The following is a 24,024-nucleotide window of genomic DNA, read 5'->3' on the forward strand; positions in this document are numbered from 1 at the left end:
TTGCAATGATTGTTAACATAATGTGTTACACTCTTTACCAACTATATAGTAATAATAAAAAGGACAACAACAATAATAGATGTGTTAATTATCTTTTTAGAATAAATAAGGTGCACAACCTAGTAAAAATAATATAAATGTTATGTAGCCTATGCCAACATAACCAATTGATAATTTTGAGTTGTGATTAATGGTGCAATAGATCATATTCAAGAGAACACAAAACCAACTATTGTTTGCACTTAAGGTCCTGAGAACAGGATAACTCTATCTAAGAGAATTTTATGATTGGAAATATTGTTGAAAAGGAAGCAAATTGTGAAAAAGCTTATGAAATCTGAATGTTTAATGTAAAACTTTAGTACACGTGTTGATATCTTAGTAAATGCACTATCAAGTGACATTTCAATAAAGTAAACGCATCAACATGTCATAAGAGAATCTAGTTAAAACACTCTTGCTATACATTGCTATACAATGCTACACAAACTCTCACTCTATCTTTCAAATAATGTACAAAATGATGCTTTGGAAAATGTGCTGAAAGCTATGAACAATGTTCCAAAAAAAGATTTGCTGAGTGAAAGAAACACACTCTCAAGCTTCATAGAATTATAAGCTTACATTTGTAAGTAAAGAGAAATCCTACAGAGTCTATTAGATTGAATTGTATTGTATACGCATCCTCTTCATTAGAGTAATTTTCTAAAACTTATAAGCAATCTGATAATTGCACATTCTGAAGATAATTCAAACACTTGATGATTAAGTCAGTTGAGTTAAACGCTAGCTAAGCAGTGTATCAGGTTGATACAAGGATTGTCTAGGGAAATTAGGAGCGGATGAAACTAACTAGACAACGTATCAGGAAGATACTGAGATTGTCTAGAGATACCAAAAGAGGTGAAGAATAATGCACAACCAGGATGAGTGATACTTGGTTCTAGTTAGTGTAATGGTGGTTTATTGAGATTGACTAGGTGTAACCAAGAATGTTGCGAATACTCACTTGTACTCTTGTTGAATATTATAGTGCAACTCTCTAAGAGGTCTTAGAGGAGAATTAGATGTAGCTCAACTAAGTGAACCAGTTATAAAATAATTGTGTTTATTACTTTAGCTTTGAAAACATTTTACTTATAAACTCTACGGTTACTTGTTAACATAATCGTTTATAAAAACTCTTGTCACTAAACATTATCTTCGTAAGAGTTGTCTTTCTCAAAAGACTATAGTAGTTTTGCTAAAATGCTTGAAAAAATTATCTCTGAACTTTCAGTTTAAACAATACTTTACAAATCAAGTTTCTGACAACCTATGTTAGACCAGTTAATCGTTAACAAAGTTGTTAAACGACCTTTGACAAAAAAGTTTTCACAACATTATTCAACCCCTTCTAGTGTTTTCTAGTTATTTCAACATTAAATCAGAAACAAGTCAAACCATATAAACAACTCAAACAATAGCTTAAAACATGTTTGACACAAAAAAAATATTAACATAATTGAGTTAAAAAGATTATATTTATACACTTTTCAAATTTAACAATCAAAATTTTGGACAATTATGAATTCTAAAATAAAGTAAAAAATTAAATATACTTTCTATTTTCATATAAAATTTAGTTTCTATAAAAATCATATAAGACATTATTTCAATAAAAGAAATGTGAAGATTAATTATTATAGTTTCCTACTTGTTATATGTAACAAGTTAGAAAATGTTTATATAATTTTTAAAGTGTGTGGATGAAATATTTTATAATTAAATTTAAAAAGAAATAATTTTAAGATAAAAAATAGATTTAATTCTAAAATACTTAAAGTAAAAAGTTGTAAATATTTGATTAAGTGAAGAAAATTCATATTTTGGCGGTTTTTGAGTTATATAAAATAATAAAATGTAATTAAAAAAGAATTTTTTTTGTGAGCTTCGAACTTATTTTTTTAAATGATTTATATATGTATATTTTTTGGTTGAAATATTACAGAAATAAAAAACAAAAACAAAACTCATCATTTGAAAATTCTTGGAAAATGGAAACTTTGCGACAGGGACATGAAACCTACTGCATTATCAACGACAGAATTTAATGGTGTCCGACTGTCATGAATACTTTGTACATCAGTACAACATCAGTACAACACTTTCATTAATACTTTGTACGTTTCACGAGTCATGTTTTTTTCTTACAATTACAGTACCGTTAATCACACTCACAAAAAGGGAAGAGAATGTACTTTTATACACATATATATAACTGTTAAATCTCAATCATCAAATTAAGTTTTGTTAAGTAAGTTAATCTTGCAAAGTATAATGCCAATATTTATTGGGTTTATAGTAATTTTTCGTTAATCTCATTGAGTATTTTTTAGATTCATTACTACTCTTAATTAATTCCTCGAATATTGTTAGATCTCATAATTACTTACGACCAATCGTCGAATAATCTTTAAATAAGTCATTCATACACTAGTAAAAAAAACCTTTTAAAGGCGCGTCCAATACGTTTCGGTTTTAAAAAAACCAAAACATATTCAAACGCGGTGGCGTTTTGTAATTAATGGAAACTTATATGTTTCGGTTAATGGGGAATTGGTGCCTGAAAGTGCTACTATCTCGGTTGTCTAAGCTACACGAGACATAAAACTGTCATGAAGGGATACCGCTTCGCCTCAACGCAGAAACGGTGCCTAAACACGCTATTACTGCACCGTAAAAATATAATGGTTTCAGTTCCTCTTCTTCTCTCTCACTCATATCTCCTTCTCAGTTCTCTTTCTCTCTCTCTCTCGCTCAAATCTCAAAGCCCCATCCGCTGCTCCGCCGCTCCGTTGCTCCGTCGTCGCCAACTTCGTTGCTTTTGCTTTCAAGGTACCCTTCTCACTCTTCTCTTTTTCTCAAACGCTCAGATTCCTTCTCCACAGTTCCTCTTCTTCTCTCTTCTCTCTCGCTCAAATCTCAAAGCCACCACTGCTCTTGAGAGAAAACAAAGAAGACGCGAGGCAGTGAATGAAAATGAAATGTGGTTGAACGGAGAGGTGAAAATACGCATGGTTGAAGATGCACGAATGAAAATGTGGCTTGGAGCAAGACACTAAAAGTAGTTGCCTTTTGTCTTAGGTTAATTAATTTTTTAATTTTTTATTATTACTTATTTTATAATCCGTATATAAATATCCGTATATAACAGAATCTATATCTATGAATTAAGATCCGTATATAATAATCCGTATGTAAATGACATTTTTCTTGTAGTACAATCAAACAATTAATAAGCATTCAAATTATCAATTCAAACATTCAATCATACATAATTATTCATATTCAACCTACAAAAATTTAAAAATTAACAAAATGAAAATTAATAAACAGAATAATACGAACCTGGGAGCGTGAAAAACCACACAATAATGGAGAAGATGGAACAACTCGTAGTCTGAAACGGAACAAATTTAAAAGAAAAAACACAATACCTGCAAAAAAATACAACAAAACGTAAGTTTGATAATCTAATAATCAATAAAAAAACTTATAAAACCAACCCAAAAACTAAAAAAAAAACGAAAAAACTCTGGCAACCAAAGCCAAATTTGATCAGATACAAACGTACGTGATGAAAAATGAGGAAGAAAATCCTTCTACAGTGACGACGACGGTGCAACGGTGGCGTAAGGAAGAAGGAAGAAAGGTCGTGGTGGCGTAGAAGAAGAAGTTGGAGAGAGAAATCGCAGGAGAAGAAGAACTGTTCGCGCTTTCGCGAATTTTTACCCTGGACAAAGGCTACTACCTCGGTTCTAAATGAACCGAAGCAGTAGGGGGGATACTACCTCTGTGCTCCAGACAATCGTGGTCTATAGTCCCCAGAAAAATATTTAAAATTAATTTTAAATGGCATTTTTGAAAATTTGATTAGGCATTTTACCTCGGTTACGCGCCCAACTGCGGCAAAAGAGGTTTATTACCTCGGTTCCCTAGCAACCGCGGTCAAAAACCAATAAAATATATATATTTGAATTATTTTACCAAGTTAGGAAATCTGAAAAGACATTAGGAAGTGGGTCTATGGCCTCGGTTTCTGCAAGCAACTGAGGCCATATACCCTTTCACAAAAATCAGTCATTTAAAACGTTAGAGTGCAGGCGGGAATGTCAATAGGGCCAGGGGTTTTTGGCCTCGGTTCTGTGGACAACCACAGTCAAATCCCCTGCACAGATATTTGGCAGGTGAAAAGTCTTTTATTGTCAATTATTGCAGACTTTATGGCTTCAGTTATGAGGGCAACCGAGACCGTATACCACTTATGGTCGCGGTTAAAATAGAACCACGGCATACACGTTAGCAAAAATTTCAAAAATATCACTGTATCAGTTTATGCTTCGGTTTTATTCAACCGAAACATAATAGGCGCGTTAAAAACTCATATTTTTACTAGGCTTTTTTGTCTTTTATTACTCTAGTGAGAAAATCACGAGTTTGGTTTATGTCAATAATTGCACATCAAAAAAATGCACTCCAATAATTGCATGGAAAATACGACTAGGTAGACTTTGACTCTTTCTGAATGAGTATAGATATTTTTCTTAACAAAGACTTCAAAAATAATATGTATATTTCTTATAAATTTAATTTATGTCAAAATAGTTTTAATTTATAATTGTTTATATTTTTATAAATGTCTATAAAGAAGTTTATTTAAAATTATATTCAAATTAATTTTTTTGGATTTAAATTCTTTCCCTTTCGATCTTTTTTTTTTCTGGATCTTTCCAAAGTATCTGAAACCTTAGCTTGATCTCTCATAATGATAAATCTATTTTTTTCTTCTATTAAATAGCTAAATATTCAATTTTGTTTTTTTGTATATTTTTCATTTTTAAATTGTCTCTTTTCTTTTCTCATCAACATGAAATATGACTACAAGAGTGCATCATAAGCGGTCTTCCATTATTCCTACAAATAATACAAAGTCATTTTGCTTCACTTTACTTTCATGCCAGAAAATACAATGAAACTACTTTCTCTCTCAAATTGCCGACACAAATATTCCATGTTTTATCTACCTTGAAACTTTATCATCTGTAACTCATCCGAACTTCTTTTCAGCTATTCTCAATTTGGTACTGAATCAGCATGAAGACAAATACTCCATGTTCCTAATTCTGTAGTGAATAAGCATGAAGAAGATCACTCCTTCTCAATTTCTCTTCCTTTCACTCCTTCTGCTATGCTTCACATCCCTTGCTTTTGGACAAAATATCACTCACCCAGACGAAGGTACGAAATGTGTGTGTATATATATATATATATAGAAAGTTATTTGGTGATAGCCCTTTGAAATTTGGTTATTTATAGTGAAAGCTCTGAAAGATATAGGCAACATCCTTGGTAACAAGAACTGGGATACAAATATAGATCCATGCAGTAATAAACCTCCCTGGAATGTAACTCCGGTCGGTGAGAAAGCCAACACTGTCAGATGCAATTGCGCTATCCCCGATGACACCTTCTGCCATGTTGTTTCAATGTAAGTTTCTTTATTTAAGCTATTCCCTTTCCTGTCAAAGTTTGAGACTTTTTCACCAGCTTTGATCTTTTAGACCTATTTACATCTGAATTGGTTTGTGCAATTAGTTATATTGAAAATTTCTCACATATAAAAAATTAAAAATATTATTTTAAAAAAAAAGTTGAATTCAATCCCTCTTCAGAAGCTCATCTTGTGAACTGAGTAAGACTCATAAGGTGAATGAGTTTCTTTCTTTCGACACTAAGTGGTCCTTCAATCGTTGTTGATCTTCGTTTACGCTCATTAGGAAGAAAACTGTGTTTGTGCTCAATGGATAACAGGAATTAGTGAAGACCCATTAATTAACTAAAGTTGCAATACTTTATGGTAAAAATTACTTATGATAAATTGATATACTAGTTGGGCTGCAACCCCACATTATATAGTGGAATGGTTTTTTATGCATCTCCACGCATTTCTTCATGTAACTTCATATTCAGAAAATAAAATTTTTCAATAAATTATAAAATTTATTGAAATTTTTAAAAAATTCTTTAACAAATTTTAATATCTGTTGAAATTTTTTTTTGAAAGTTTCAATAAATGTTAAAATTTATTAAAAATTTGGAAAATTTTTCAATGAATTCTTTTTTAACCAATTTCAAAATTCGTTAAAAAAAATAAATTGTAAAATCTTTTAAATGTACAAAATAGTTTTGGAATCTAAAAAAGACGTAGAAGTATAGGAAAAAATGTGGGTAGGTGCAGTATGTCTAAATTGTGAGCTATTATAATCTGTTCCATAGTTTATATTAAATTTTTTTATTATTGTTTTATATTGTTTGTATATGTTCGATATGATTAAACATTTTTTATTCATTTTTTATTATATTTTATTTTATAATTTATTTCAATATAAATTTTGTAGTTTATTTATTTGTATAATAAATAGTAAATTATTAGTCTTTTAAGTTTTTTTTTAATTATTATACTTGCAATGAATCCTTAGTTTTGTAAAATACTCAAATTTGGATTACTAAATTACAAAAGACTTTATAATTTTGTTGTCACCTTTTCTAATTTATACGTGTCGATCCCACAAATATATTAACTCAAAAGTCTTGTGTCATCCCAACTCGCTTTCTATAAATATAATGTGGGACGATAAATGTAGCGTAAAAGTTAGAAGACTTATATGTGCTCGTTATTGTTTTATAAAAATATTTATAAAACAAAAAAATAAAATTATATTTTTATAGTAAATAAAAATTGGTTTACATAGTTTTCTTAAACTAATTTGGACAAGAAAATTATGTAAAAGAAATTATGACAAATATTTATGCAAAAGTTAAATTTAGTAATGTTTTGGATTTCTTTATGCAACTTTTACACTTGTATTAGTTTCTAATATCAACATCAATGTTAAGTCATTATTTGGTAGAAGGAAGAGAAGTATGGGGATAAAAATGAATAGAGAAGAAATGATAAGAGGTAGAGTTGAAACATATTACGTTGAAGTGAAATAAAATAAAAAACATGGATGATGAGCTGATAAAGGTATTTTGTTAGGAAGAAAAAGGAAATTGGAATGTACTGTTGTCACTAGTGCAGTCAGGGCGACAATGGTTGTTTTCCACCTTTGACAATGGTTCCTCAACCGAGGCATATATAGGCGAGGCAAAAAGTCCAGACTTATATATCTCAGTTACGAACCGAGGCAAAAAGTTGAAGGATTTCGTCTCGGTTCATATATACCCAACCGATGCAGTACTTCTTTTTTTTTATTATTATTTTTTACAAGGCTTTATGCCTCAGTTTCCTGTGAACCGAAGCAGTAGATGTGCACATACTACCTCGGTTGAGACCTGAACCGAGGCAGTATGGTCCTTTTTTTTTCTTTTTTTGCCTGACTTTATGCTTCGGTTGGGTCCTAAACCGATGTCGTAGGTTGCTTTTATGCTTCAGTTATTGCCACAACCGAGACATATTTCCCTGTCTTTTTTTTTTTAAGAACAGGTCTGTTTCTGCAACATTCCCAACTACAGAAACAAACCTGCGTATAATTTTACAGCCAGAACCGTCCAAAATAATCCTAAAGCGTATATTTTGAATGAAAATTATATTAAAACATAAATACATTTAATGTAATCATAAATCAACTTCTTAGAAGCATAAATCAATCCAATGTATAACATAAATCAAGTTTGAAGCATAAATCAATGCAATGTACAAAGTTAAACTAATAATAATGTAGAAAAGCATAAACCAACTTAGAAACATAAACTTAGAACTTACTATATCCTAATATCTACTCATACTATTATATAAATGAATTACATATTTAGCGAGTGTTTTCCTCACAGGTTGAAGTGACTTCTCTGGAATTGGAGCAGTCCTATTAAATCTCTGCATAAAACACAATGATTTCAATTAGTGTATATGAAATCTTAACTATAGAGAAAATAAAATTCAAACCTAAATATTACCGTTTTCCATCCACTGGTGTAATGTGCACGAATAATGGTCATAATCCAAAACATGACGTAATAACCACATTGATGAAGATTTTCTTTGGCAAGTGTACCAAATCGTTCAAGTAATAAACCGTGGTAAGACCAGGTATCGTTTTCCCAAGAGACTCGTAATACTAGAAAATTGTGCGATTAACAACTCATCTAGACTCAAGAACAACTCATCATTTAAGAATATGTGCAAAAAGATAAATTCACAAGTAATTACAAGGTTGGACTTTTGGTAATGAAGATACTTGGAAATGGAAAAGACTAGAAATGGTATGAAATGACATTGTTAAAGTTAGTTTTCACCAATGCACTCTTGTGTATAACCAATTTCATCTCCTCTCTATCAATTTACTAAAGTCAATCCACTAAAACACTCTAGCCCTAATCCCTTAGGTGAAAGAGCCTAGGTTTTCCTTATCAAACTCTAATCCCTTGGACAATCTAACAAGCAAACCCGCATTAAAGAGCTAGGATCTTAAGACAACATGTGAATCATCTTCCATCCCTAGAATCAATGACCACAAAGACTCTTGTTTCAGTTCAAGGTTTCATCTTACGTCCCCATAATCCATGAAACCCCAAAATCAAGTCATGAACATTCCTATTACATGCAAGCTTTAAGATCGGAAACAAGAATACTAGCAATTGATAGAAAAGGCATATATATAATCAAATCATTCAACAAATACACAAGAATTCAGAGGCTACATCTATCCCCAACAAGATGGGTTTGGCTCTCCATTTCCATGGAGAGCCTTTAAGCTTACAAAATGGCCATGGAAGAAGATGAAGAACCCAAGAGGAAGAATGGAGTGTTCCCACGAGCCCTAGCAGCCCTCCAAGCTCTCCTCTGAGTGAGATGCACCTCCAAAGAACCAAAAGACCCAAACCCCTTTGCGTTTTTGAGTTAAATAAGCTAAAATCTGCCACATCAGTAAAAGTCGCGCCCGGCCCCCCTCCTGGGGCGCCCGGGCGCAAGCTTCTTGCAGAAAGTGGCTCCTGGCCCCCCTCCTGGGGTGCCCGGGCGCGACTGGCGCGCAGAAATTGGCTTCTGTGCAGGTGGCGCTCAGCCCCCCTGAACCAGGGGGGCCCGACCTGACTTTTCAACACTGCATCATTTTCACTTTTTCTGTAGATCTACTAGCTTCTTGTGGTTGGTTCAGCTCTATACATTGTTGGAGACTCTTCCAAGCACATTATTAGCTACAAAATAGGGGATTGTAGATGAAATTACATCAAAGTAGCCCAAAACACAATTATTCATAAAACTAAGATAAATTAGAGGATTAAGCAAGTTACAAGCTAGAAAGGAGTCCATTTTGTTATTAAAATGATGCTTAAATAATGGTAAGAATTACCGTAATCACACATTCATATGACCCCATTTGTCTATTACACTACAATATATCATCATAATTATAAAATGTTAAGTAACATCATTTGAATGGAACCAAATGTAATAAAGTATGGACTAAAATACCAAACCTTAAGGACAACCCATGCAAGCTTTTTAGCTGTAGCAGTAGTTCTCCCAGATAATGTCATATGTGTTGCAAGGGAACTATTAAAAAAATTTGCTTTAGCATACATTTATATAGCAAAGAAAGTTGAAACATTGAGGTTCTTTCCAATCTACTATATGTCTAAGAGGGTTGGGAGGAGACTTGTGCAATGAACAAAACCAGATAGTAGTGTTCTCCGGTATGGAGATAACAAGTAGCTGCTAATGACACCTGAAATTGGTAATAACTTAATTGTCATATACTAAAATTAATAAATGAAACTTTAAAGTTAACAAACTTCACTTACCCAAGTATATAAGGGAGAAAATATATCTCCTTCCCCATTCCAAGGTGGTGATGTATGTTTGGATATCATCAAATTTATTTCTTTCATGAGTCATAGAGGGGTCAATGAACCCATATACATCGTTGAACCCTTTCTTGTTACTAACATCAAACATATACCTAAAATGAAGAAATAATCTGACATAAGTAACTTGATAAAAAAAATAATTATATAAAAAAGTTCTCATAAACTTACATCATCCATAGCTAAATGAGTGTAATATTAATATCTTCTCTCCCCGACGCAAGCTCCCTAACATCTTGCTGATGCAAGTATAATGGGATCTGAGCTTCTCTTCTAAATGTAGTAGAATCCCAGTGTACGGTCATTGGCGCATCTGAAATGATTTTAGCAAGCTCGTCTAATGCACCAAGAGGGTCGTCCTCAGATAAATGAGTCTTGTTCAGTGTAGGACTTCCCTCTTGACCTATTTGTTGTTACATGAAAAAATGTTTATGTTATAACGTCAATTAGAAGTAAATATTAAAATTGAGAAGTATATAGTACGAGTGTTTACCGGGGGATCAGATACATCACCAACCAAATGTCTAGGCCAGGCGACAAAGGACTTAAATGCCTCTTCCACAATGAAGAACTCATCTGTAGGCACAAGAAGAACAACATCTGGTACGACAACTTCATCCATCGTGACCTTGACCTCATCTTCTGCAAGTTGTACACCATGCACTATAGTGGCTGTCTCATAAACTATACCACGAGCCACTAGCATGGTCCCAGTATCAGAGAGAATATATAACTGAGTACAACCGAAGCAGTAGTTGTACATCAGAACAGCTAGAAGGCGGGGCAGTCCCATCTGGCAGGTGGAGCAGGTCTAGGCAGAGTTTTACGCCTCGGTTTAGCTTAGAACCGAGGCAGTAGCAGGCTTTAGGCATCGGTGTCGGGGCAGCCGAAGCATATAGGTCTATACACTTCGGTTTCTATAAAACCGAAGTCTATATAGCGTTTTCTAATCTTTTTTTTACCCGTGTGTGTCCCGAAGTTATTTTTTATTTTAAATTATATATTCAACTTCTTATTTTTCTGGAAGTACTTCTAGAAAAGCAAAACAGAGGAAGATAAATAAACTAACTTTTTCGTATTATATATAAGTTAATTTGTAAAAACTCTTTCGCATAAATATTTTTATTTTAAATTTCAATTTATAAGAAAAACTTATTTTATTACGGAAGGAGTTCTAGACAAGTTATCTACACACATCCTATAAGTTCTCATGTGTGTACGTTCTTTATGCCATTTTCATTGATTTATGCGTCTATGTGCATATGGGTATGGTTATGTCCAAGAATCGATTACAAGTAGTCCATAAGATTATGAAGGCGTAACCAAGATCATTTAGTTTTCTTTTGAGTTTCTTGAAACGATAACCAATTTGATTAGATTACCATTATAATTATTTTTTATTTATTTAACTTGACAGTCTTAAAAATATAAATTATAAATATTAAATTAATAAATAATTTCATTTATAAAAAAATATAAATTTAAAGTTTATTACATTACAATTTTAACAAATTATTACTTACAACAATGTATTCATTGATAAACTCAAATATATGGACACATTTTTTTAGGGATTTCACTATTTAATTTACTAACTTTGGTTAGTAGCAATTTACCCTATTAATATATATTTTTATCGATAACTTATCATTATAATTACTGACGGTATTTTGTTTGTTTGTAAGTTTATTAGTAATTTAGACAACAAATTTTTTATCCAATTATTAGAGCTTTTTGTAAGAGAGATAAGTGAGAAGAAGAAGAAAACAAGAATATAAGAACAGAAAGAGGAGAAGAGTAAGAGGTGGAGTGGAGGAGGAGAAGGTGACTTATTGACTACTCAATGGTCATGTGTTGGTGGCTAGGTGGTAACGCGTTGGCAACTTGGTGGTGAAGCGATGTCGGCCTAACGATAACATACAAGCGTGTTGGTGATGTGATGATGAAAGGTGCAATGGTGGTTGCTAGAGTTAAAGAAAAAGGTGGAGGAAGAAGAAAAGGAGGATGATGAGTTGAACGTGTCATTGGTGGTGTGACAATGGCGACGACTTTACTTGGAGAAAAGGAGGAAGAGAAGAGGAAGAAGATGAAAAAATAAGGAAAAAAGAGAAAGAAGAGGAGGAGAAAAAACGACTCAATCACATATTTTATCACGTATTTACCAACGGACACTTACCGACAAATTTGTGGTTGTTGATAATTACGGATGAATTTCGCCATCTATCGATAAACTTTACCGACAAATTTTTTGAGGGACGATAGTCCATTGGTAAACTCGATTAATTGATGGATTTTTTCTATTACCGGAGAATTAGGTCATTCGATAATATGTGATTTTCTTGTAATGCTAATTGATAAATAGGGATGGCAAAAGGGTGGGAAAGGATTAATTTCATTTATCTCATACCTATCCCAGAAAAATATTTCGTCCCCATCCCCACCGGATAACATGTATACCTGTAATTATGTTTTATACTCGCTCTCTTAGTATTTCAGTATCTATTAGAGGTTGATTTCACTACTTTTTCAAAATAGGATTCATCATTGGTTATCTAAAGATTATTGTTTAATTAATTATTATCTTAGATTTTCTAATTAATCATGTAAATTCTCAATTAATTTGTTGGGATTGTCACTTTTAATCAAAGTACATTCTCAATTAAAAACAAGAACTTTGTAAATTAATTATAGTAAATTTAATCAAAGTACATTCTCAATTAAATATTACTATGCCTAATCATGTTTATTCTTTTACCTCTTATATCAAGTAAAAAGCTAATTAACCAAAATACATTCTTCATTAATTTTTGTTAAAGTTTTTACCACTAATCAAAATACATTCTCAATTATTAGATAAAACACATTCAATTACATGAAAGTTTCTAACTTTAATCAAAGTAAATTCTCAATTAAAAATAAAACCCCTTGGACTCATGATTGGTATGTTATGTAGATTTCACACCATGATAACTTGCATAATGTAAAAATCATTACTTTTACTTGATTAAGAAACAAAAGACAGATAAAAATAAATCACAAGAATAAAAAAGAACAATCCAATTTATTCATCTAACCTCATAATCCAATTAAGAAATTACATCAGAATCAACCTAGAGGCTTAACACTCCATGAAATAACATGAAAAAAAAAAGAAGAGAGGGTGAAGAACATTAGAGAAGAGAGAGGACAAAATTTGAACCTCCAAAGGATTCCTAAGCTCCACTAATGTGTGTTCATAAGTCTTTTTATATAAAAATTGGATTGAGCTTTGTTTCATGTTTTTCTATTGTTGTAATCTTCTTTATGATAATGTAATTTCCTCCAATTATGTTATAAATAATCCAATATCTTCAAGACATATTTGATTGTTGTGGAGATCTACAAATATCTGAGAAGATATTTGCTAGATTAAAAAAAAATTTGGCAAATATTATCTTTTGATATTTATTATATAGTTAAATAAGGTAATTATTTAACAATATCAACTAAAATATTTTAAGATATATTTTTCCTAAATTATCTTTAATTATAAACATTTATCAATTATCAAAGCTTTTTAAGTAGAAAAAATAGAGAAAATCGCAAGATCCAATTTTTGTTGCATGTTGTTTCTTTTTTACATAACCAAATTTCTTCACTTTTTCATGATATGTTTGGATTGACTTCTTATGGTATTTGATAATTTTCTATTATTGGATTTATCTTTAAGATGTCATGAAACTTTAACCAAATTATTTTCACACCTTAATAAGCTCTACTTAGCTATACCTGCACTAATACACCTCAAAATATCCAAAGAACATTCATGCAACTAAAAAGCTATTTTTAACATGTTTTTGTGTCTCATGTTAAACAAATTCAATTATAACACTCAATTAAAATATTCTATTAAAGTACAAAAACCAATTAAGAATTCAATATTAAAGGTTAAAGGAGGGCATAAAAATGCCCTCATCAATATGCTAAGTCCAAAATACAAATATGGAATAGTAACAAACTAACTAAAGATAAAAGATAAAAATAATATATCTAAGACTCTCCTTCAAGTTGATACATACAAATCGTATGTACTAAGTTTATTCTTAATATAATTAATAAAGACAGTGAAAATATCTGCTTCTACACTCGAGTGACACCAAATTGTTAATGATTTATGAAGACGACATAGAAGACGAAATAAAACCAACCAAAAGGCTCTTCCTATGCAAAAAACAAGGGAGGTTGCTCTATATAACTCTCTTCTTTTAAATGGTCGCTGAAAAATACATTGTTGATATCTAATGGATAAAGAGATCATTATTGAAGAACCACCTGAAGAAAAAACACTAGAAAAGGGTTGAATAGTGGTAGTGGATAAAGAGATCATTGTTAAAGAATCACGTGAAGAGAAAACACTAAAAGAGGGTTGAACAGTGGTTGAGATGAAAGATATGTGTTTCCTTGACGGAAATGTTGAACCCCACTTCTTGACATCCTTGATTAATAATCCTTCAAATGATGGAGATGGAAGGGTTGTTCCTTTTACTGTTTTGTCTTGTCTCTTGTAGATCTAAAGCAAGATACATGTCACCGAAACGACTTGCACATTTACATAATTTTTTAACATTTTGCATGAGGCAATTAAATTTGTCTAGTTACGTTAAAAAAACCTAATAAACACTTACGTTGGTTGTTAGAATTGTGACAATTACACTTTTACAATGAAGTCATACTGGAATTTTCAAAGGGAATATGTAACTTTTTGAAACATATAGAGTGTCAGAACTGGTTGCGTTGTGACAATATTTTGTTCATGTATTATCCCCATTTTGAAGTTGTGAATCTTAAATGAATTTCACTGTTCTTGAATTTTTGTTTTATAAGCTTTATTTGTATAATATAGATGAATGTATAAGGGTTTCTTGGTTAATTTTTTTAATGATATAACTCAAAAGGGAAGTTAGCAAACGCACTTTGTGGAAAGTCTGATGTTTCACATAAGTAAAGAAAGGGAAACAAGCGATATTTCAAAGAGTTCAATTTTCAGAGACAAAATTACTATTCATGATTCATGGAACCCAAAATAACCTCTAGTTGGAACAAATTTGAAAACCTCATTTATTCAACCATCAAACCTTATACGTGAATATATAGAGTAGTTTCTCTGATTTTTATTTTTTTAGTGTAAGATTATTTATATACTGATGCGAGTTATTCCTATTATTTACCATTTTCAAGAGGTTGCTTTAAACTTGTATATTGTTTTGTAAGATAGTGGATGGATAAAAAAAATCAAAGAGATTTCAAAGAAAAAATCAATAAAATTTTGATATATGACATCTTAAAAAGTCATTAATGTCAATATAACACAATAGATCAAATTAGTTCTATTTAATAAAATACTATGACTTAATTAAATAAAAAAATATAAAAATCAAAATAAATCATAGACTTAATTATAAAAATTAAATTACTATTTAAATTTTTTAAAAAAATCTATTATAGTTTATATAATTATGATGAAAAAAAAAATATTTTTCATAAATGTTTTCTAATTATTTCCATTCTTTATTTTGCATGAATAATTGGCAGATTGTTGAAATCACAAAATCTTACAGGCACGCTCCCACCTGATTTGAAAAGGCTACCTCACCTTGAAGAAATGTATGTAACATTCGATTTCCTTTAATGACAATAAATTTGCTTCATTCACTATCCTATCTTACTTTTTCTTTTAGTTTTTCTCAATTCTGTATGCATTTGTCACCAACTACAATATTATACAATTACTTTTTTCTAATTTTCTTTATTTTGACAGTGACCTCACTCTCAATTATCTTAGTGGCACATTTCCTGTTGCATGGGGTTTCTCTAAACTTCGCAATATGTATTCCTTTATTTTCTCTTCTCTACATTTCTTCGTTGTTCTACTTTTTCTTTAGTATTTTTTAATATATAATTTATAAATATTGTATTTATTTCTGAAAACATTTACCTAATTCATATCTTCCATTTCCATGGTAGTTCTCTTTATGGAAATCGACTCACTGGTGCTATCCCAAAAGAGATAGGAAACATCACAACCCTCGAAAGTTTGTAAGCTTTTGGCTATCCAAGAGTATCTTAATTTCCAACTTTTGAATTTTTATTGTTCGTTATAACTTACTATACTACTGAATATAGGGTCCTTGAATTCAATCAATTCACTGGAAATATTACATCGGATCTTGGAAACCTTTCTCACCTTGAAAGATTGTAAGCCATGCATTATCCAAAAACAAATTTCATTATGTTTGTAGTTTTTATGTATAATCTACACAAGTCTATATGGTTAATTAATATACAAATTACAATAAATATAACTGTTAAGATATATTTGATAAAAATTAATAAGTAGTTATCCAAATATCTTTTCCAAGTTTTTTATTTATCTCGAAAACCATGTTATTGACAAATTCATTAATGCATTTATATTATTCCAACAGGCATCTTACTTCTAACAACTTCACTGGAGAACTTCCTGAAACTTTGGCTAAGCTTACATCATTGAGAGAGCTGTAATTTTTCATTTTATTGCCATTGGTTAATTTGAATTTTGTTGCTTTTTTAGCTTCTTTGAATTTTATTTCATTTTCAATTTCCATTGTTAACATGCAGCCGTCTTAATGACAATAACTTCTCTGGAAGGATACCCAGTTTTATTCAAAGATGGACAAATCTTGAAATATTGTAAGAACACTTTGATGTTTGAATTAAAATGTAATTTTTGTCATATTTTAATTAATATTTGTTGAATTGTATATTTATTGTACAGAGAAATTCAAGGCAGTGGTTTAAGTGGGCCAATTCCTTCTGAAATTTCATTTCTGCAAAACTTAAATGATTTGTAAGTACAATGTTTCATAAAGTAATCATGATTTAATATTGTCAAACCATTTTCTTATTTTCATCAAAATATTGAATGCAGGAGAATTACTGATTTGATTAATGGATCAGATTCCACTTTCCCACAAATTAATAATATGACAAAGTTGAAAACACTGTTAGTGAGTTAATTAATTGCCTTTTATTACTCTTTTCTTTCTTTTTTTTTTCCCAGTAGTGTTAATCTATTTTTGCTGCAAAATTCACAAAATTGATATTGTTTTGTAGGATACTAAGGAATTGCCAAATTAATGACGAATTACCTCCATATCTTGGAAGCATGACAAACATTGACAATCATAATATGCAAACCTTGTGAGTGTTTATTCATGCAATCAATCTATTTCCAGTGTGAACTCTTCAATGTAATTTAGTATTGATTTATATGCTAAAATCCTAGCTATTTATTTGAAATAGTCTATCAAAGTAATTTCAGCTAAGTTAGCTTCATAAATAGTTGACCTATGTTTTAGCCAGATTAAATATATTCGTCAAATATCTTAATGTTCACTAAACAAATATATATCAATATTTTATTATCATTTCTTGACTTGTTTTGAGTGATATTTCTTTCAGAGACCTAAGCTTTAACAAATTAAGGGGAGAGATTCCAGATACTTTTGAAAACCTATCAAAAGTGGGCAACGTGTAAGTTAATTTTAGTTGTTGTTTGGTGTGGATAAAACTTATATTTTATACTGTTAAATATATTTTTGTAATGGTTATATTTTTCTGATGATTTTTATTCTTTTATCTTTTCTAAATCTAATAAATTTTTACATTATTTTCTTTACAATACTGTCTAAAAAATTTTACATTATTTTTACAATAATACGTGTTAGCGGCACCTTGGGAGCTAATTTCAGTTTGGACATTTGCAACAGCATTTTAATAACACCATTTCATAATTTTCAAGAAAATATTATTCTTGTTTTAAGAAAAGGAAGAAAAGAAAAGAGGGTGAAATTATTAGCTTAGCATTTTTCTACTACAGAGTTTACTTTTCTTTTGTAATTATTTCTCAGATATTTCACTGGAAACCTATTTAGTGGGCCCCTACCAGCGTGGATAGCAGCAGTTAATTCTATGTGAGTTTTATTTCAAACCCTATTTTATGCTTTATAGATTTAAACAGTTTAAACATTCTTTGTTACTCATATTTTTTATATAAAAAAGAATAATGGAAATATATAATGAAATATTTGGGTACTTCTAAACCGTACGCAACACCACAGATTAAATGCGAATACATTTGTTCCCATTGATATAAATATTTATTTATATACATATGAAAAAATATAAATTTAGTTCTCGAATATTAGAATGATCAAATTACTGATAATATTATTAGTGAGGGTATAGCTGATTGTAAAATGACACAAAAAAATAATTTAAAGAACAAATAAAAATATATAATTTTTTTATTAAATAAATATTTGAATCAGTATAATTTAATGAATATTATAAATAAATAATATGTGTGCCAGTTTTGTAAACATTAAATTTATTTATTTATAATATGTATATTTATTCAATATAATATATGAAGGTATTAACTATACAGATAATAAAATAAATATTATAAATAAATAAAGTTATTTACTTTTAATATATTTATTTAAATCCATATTAACAAAATAAATGTCAATAATAAAAAAATGAAAAAATATTAAAAATAAATAATATTAATATCGATTTATTAAATGCTAATTTTATTTATTTAAATAAATATTGGCTAAACAGACATTAAATATAAAATATATATACTAAGATTAATGTTTACTTAACAAACACTAATTTTATTTATTTTTAATATTTTATTTATTTAAGTTAACATTGACTTTTGCATATCTAATCATAAAAAATAAAATTTAGTATGGATTTAACAAACGTTATACTAAATTATGTATTATAAAACTATATATATTTTTCATAATGAACATGGACTGCTAATTTTATCTAAAGATTCAAATTTAAAGATAATAAATCTCTTCAATCATAATATTTTTATATATGTCTTATTACATTCATTTTTTTTATTCACATTTATAAATTTCTTACTCATATTTCATCCATACTCATCTCTTCACTCACATTTGTCTCTTTCATCCACACTCAAAATTTTCATCCACACATATCTTATTTCTACATTTATTTTCCTTATTTCATTCATTTGCATTCTTTTTCTCATTCGAACTTAAATTACCTACAAATTCGATGGATAAGAAATTACCTATTGATCCTATTAGTAGATAATATTCATAGATAATTTATTTATAAGTAAGATTCATCGGTAAAATTCATGGATAATGTTAGTTACGACCTAAGAATTTCTTATTGTAAATAAATAATATTCTAAAGGTACGAATTATATTTTTCAACTACCTTGGTGTCAGACATATTTTCACATTTTTGTTGGCACCATCACCCGTGCAAAGTATTTTGTGATAGTTTCTATGAGTCATCTCAAGCATTTTTGTTTATGGAAAATTTATGCATAAACTTATTTTATTTCATTATAATAAATTAATTATAATAATTTTTTTATAATAAATATTTGTTTAAATAAATTTATTATAGTAAACATAAATAAATTTATAATGAAATATAATTTTTTTTAATTTTTAATAATTATAATTATAAATTATTTAATTAAAATCATTTTATAAAAAAATTAATTTAATTACAAAAATAAAATATTTATTATAGAGATCTTTTATTAATTATGCAACAACTTTAATTATTTTACCTCCCATTGGTTTTTTCTTAGTTTCTGAATTGCACTTTACATGTATTTATAGAGATCTTTCATACAACAACTTCACCGATAAAAACTCCACCGTGGCATGCCAAGAGATTGCAGGAGTGTAAGAACTGTGATATTTTATCCTTTTTGTCTGTAATTTATCAAGATATTGTGTTAATCATGTCTTTTATGCTACAGGAACTTGTTTGCAAGCTTCCCAATGAGCCAAAAGTAAGTTATATATATATATATATATATATATATATATATATATATATATATATATATATATATATATATATATGTACTCCTATTTTCTGAGTAAGGCAGCACCATTAAAGTTGGTTTGGATTAAAATCCAGTCCAGGTTTAGAAAAATATTGATTTCTTTTTCCGTAAATCAGTCTAAGAAGTGGCTTAAGGTTGTGGTTCAATGTTTTTGCTAACTTGTGTTTGGTCTGGTCTTAATATTCCTACAGTGGACCTGTTACTTGTCTGACAACAGCAAACTGTACAAGATGTAAGTTTCAGTATTTTCTTCAAGCTTTCTTACTGTTAAACAATATTATACTAAGTTTCAGTACACCATTTTTTCAAATATTCTTCTAAGTCTGTCTTGTAACAGCCTTTGACTATTTCCATATAAATTGTGGTGGTGGACAAGAGACAAGCAGTGAGGGTATACTATATGATGATGACGTGGATTCATCAGGGGCAGCAACATCTAAAATGCCCAAAGAAAACTGGGCATTTAGCAATACCGGTCATTTCTTGGGTGGTAATAATAAAGAAGACTATATTCAGCAAAGTCAAAAGACGCTTTCTATGACTGATTCCGCATTGTATCAGACAGCACGTGTATCTCCCATTTCCTTGACTTATTACGGAACGTGTCTGGAAAATGGAGAGTACACGGTATTGCTGCATTTTGCAGAGATCATGTTCACTGATGATAACACATATAGCAGTCTTGGAAGACGTATATTTGATGTTTACATTCAGGTACTATAGCCGTCTTTGTAGTGTATTTGACTTCACTTGTAGAATTACTCAAAGTTTAGACTCTATGTTTTAAGAACTACAGAAGTCAAAATCCATTAAGGTTTGGATTGAAACTATTGCAGGGAAAGCTAGAATTGAAGGATTTCAATATTGCAAATGAAGCAGGAGGAGTTGGGAAGAACATCACAAAAAGAATTTCAACTACTGTTACTAATAGGACTTTAGAGATTCGTTTTTATTGGGCTGGAAAAGGAACAACTGCTATCCCATATAGATCAGTATATGGCCCTCTTATATCAGCTATATCTGTCACTCGTGGTAACTCACTTTGTCTCTGTCACTTTTTTCTTCCAATTTTCCATTTAAGGTATCAAATGACACCTATTGCTCTTCTGCAATTATTAGTAAACAGTTCCAGAACAGATTCAGGTGGCATGGCTGTAGGGGTTGCAATTGGGATAGCAGTTTCTGCAATAATATTAGTCATACTGGTTGTAGTTGCCTGGAGACTTCATATTGGCAAAAGAAATTCATTAGCAAAAGGTAATTATCTATAATAAAGTTACAAACTATAAATGGTGAAATATGTGTTAGTTTTGTTCTTATCTCATAGATTTCAAATAGATTTTGACATTTCATTTCCATTAAAATCTTTACACCAAAATAGTATATGCACAACAGTATAAACTGTTTCTATAATGATCTTAAATCATAAACTACTGAGTGTAAGCTCTTCTTTTAATGATAACTATTTTTATAGTAAAAATCATTCGTAATTAGGTTAAAATGTAAACATTTTATACAGCATATTCACTAAATACAATTTGTTGTGATTTGTTTTAAAAAAATTGCATCAAATATTCCAGTTTGGTATGATTTTTGGAGATTAAAATAAGAGAAAAAAAGTTGTACACTAATAGCATAAAATAGTTTTTTTTTTTATCTTTCAATCTCAACCTCTTATGTGTGACACTTGTGTTGAGTTTTATAATCATTGCCTTAATAATTATAGTATTAGTGATTTATAATTTGATAACAATGTATGACAACCAAACTCTAAAAATAACATTTATCTTTATCAACATATTGATAAAACAAAGCATTTTTTCGAGATGTATAAGGTATCTAATTTTATTTCTATTCTATTGATAGAGTTAAAGCATTTGAATTTGCAAATGGGATTATTTCCTATGCGTAAAATCAAAGTTGCAACGAATAACTTTGATATTTCTAATAAAATCGGGGAAGGAGGCTTTGGTCCTGTCTACAAGGTACCCTTCAATATATTACATAACTTCTCACAGCTACTCTGATTGATCTATTGCAATTTTATAAATAATATATTACATAATACAGAAAACTTACAAAATTTTTGAACTATTTCGTAATTGCAGGGTACTTTATCAGATGGCACAAGAATAGCAGTTAAGATGCTTTCATCAAAGTCTAAGCAAGGGAACCGTGAGTTTATAAATGAGATAGGGTTGATTTCAGCTTTGCAACACCCTTGTCTTGTTAAACTTTACGGTTGTTGTGTTGAGGAAGATCAGTTGTTGCTAATATACGAATATATGGAAAATAATAGCCTTGCACATGCTTTATTTAGTAAGTATTTGTTTTCATAATCATCAAATATGCTTCCTTAATTTACTGTAACTTAGTTTTAATATTTAAATGACTAAATGGTATTGATGTATGAAGGAAATGAAGAATGTTGTATGCGATTGGATTGGGCAACCAGGTACAAGATTTGTGTTGGTATAGCTAGAGGTTTGGCTTTCCTACATGAAGAATCAAGATTAAAAGTTGTTCACAGAGACATAAAGGCTACTAATGTGTTGTTAGACAAAGATCTAAACCCTAAGATATCTGATTTTGGTCTTGCAAAGCTTGATGATGAGGATAATACCCACATAAGCACAAGAATAGCTGGGACTTAGTAAGTCGATTGCAGTTTCTAAAAATGTTATTTTTTATGATTTTTTTTTAAAAAAAACAAACAACAATTGTTATGATAGTTCAGATAACAAAATTTAAACATGATTTGATTTAAGAAATTTGATATGAATATGGATTTGAATTATGCAGTGGATATATGGCACCAGAATATGCCATGCATGGTTATTTAACTGATAAAGCAGATGTCTATAGTTTTGGAGTGGTTGCCTTGGAAATTGTAACTGGAAAGAATAATACCATCCCTCGACCCAAGCAAGAAGCATTGCATCTTTTAGATTGGGTAACTTCTATTTTCTACAGTTGTTTGTGTCAATCAAATTATTCCTTGCACACTATATTTATGTTGTGTTACTTGGCATGTAATTCAACTTTTAGATATGATAATTTTACATGCTGTGTTACATTCAACTTGTGTCCTTAATAACTTTTTTGTATTTCAATTTTCTCCTTTTATGGTATTTTCACATGCTTGATATGTTGGATTTTGTTTGACAGGCACGTTTGTTGAAAGAGAAAGGGAATCTGATGGAGCTTATTGATGGAAGGTTAGGATCAAATTTCAATGAAAAAGAGGTTATGATGATGATAAAAGTGGGTCTTCTGTGCACAAATGCCACTGCAAACCTTAGACCTACCATGTCATCAGTACTTAGCATGCTTGAAGGAAAAGCTGTGATACCAGAATTTATTTTAGATTCATCTGAAATAATGGATGAAAAGAAGCAAGAGGTTATAAGACAATATTACTCTCAAATGGAAGAAACTGATAGCAGTGAAACCCATGGAAATAGTTCATCAAAAGATGGGCCATGGACTGCTTCGTCTTCATCAGCTGCAGATTTATATCCTCTTTCATATTGATTCTTCTTATTGGGAGAAAAGAAATTAGGAGGATGTTTTTTTTTTCTTTCACACTATTTTCTAAACCATAACTATGATATATATATATATATATATATATATATATATATATATATATATATATATATATATATATATATATATATATATATTATGTATGTATGTATTACGTTGAATTAGTTTATTATCATTGGTTTTGATTTTTATAATTCCGTTACTCGATCCGATTTTGATTGGATTCACAAATGAAAAATCATCTGTATCTAATTATATTATTCAATTCCTGAATTGAATTGAGTTTATATCTAAAGTACTTTTTGTACCAAATTATTTTAGATAATCTATATTATATTGGCTTTTCTATATAAAAAAAATATAAGATGGAGTTTCATACTAAACAAATTATTTTAAAATTTTATGTAACCTATTTTGTTAGTTGTTAAATGAACTGATAACACATATTACATTGATAAACTAATATCATATTATATCTATTCATTCAATATTCAATGTAATAAATTAAATTTAAAATAATCAATGTAATAGAATAATAGAGCCTCTTAGACTTTTTGATTTAAATCAAATTTAAAGTAATCGATGTAATATGTATTAATAATAGAATCCTTCTAATATTCTCTTTGATTCAT

General features: G+C 29.8%; 1 pseudogene across 1 annotated transcript; it reads left to right on the forward strand.

Moving 5' to 3' along the window:
* Positions 1 to 4,931: 4,931 nt before the first annotated feature.
* LOC124835551 (putative LRR receptor-like serine/threonine-protein kinase At1g07650) lies at positions 4,932 to 23,405 on the forward strand (annotated as a pseudogene). Its single transcript, XR_015784667.1, has 24 exons — positions 4,932 to 5,280; positions 5,359 to 5,530; positions 15,478 to 15,549; positions 15,704 to 15,772; positions 15,910 to 15,981; positions 16,069 to 16,140; positions 16,371 to 16,442; positions 16,543 to 16,614; positions 16,700 to 16,771; positions 16,853 to 16,927; positions 17,038 to 17,124; positions 17,386 to 17,457; positions 17,835 to 17,897; positions 19,611 to 19,676; positions 19,754 to 19,786; positions 20,035 to 20,075; positions 20,181 to 20,557; positions 20,680 to 20,875; positions 20,963 to 21,100; positions 21,710 to 21,828; positions 21,952 to 22,162; positions 22,259 to 22,496; positions 22,646 to 22,796; positions 23,012 to 23,405. The product of XR_015784667.1 is annotated as a putative LRR receptor-like serine/threonine-protein kinase At1g07650 (transcript).
* Positions 23,406 to 24,024: the final 619 nt, after the last annotated feature.

The sequence above is a fragment of the Vigna umbellata genome, chromosome 3, assembly GCF_029865625.1.
Source record: "Vigna umbellata cultivar VRB3 chromosome 3, Vumbellata_1.0, whole genome shotgun sequence".
Taxonomy (NCBI): Eukaryota; Viridiplantae; Streptophyta; class Magnoliopsida; order Fabales; family Fabaceae; genus Vigna; species Vigna umbellata.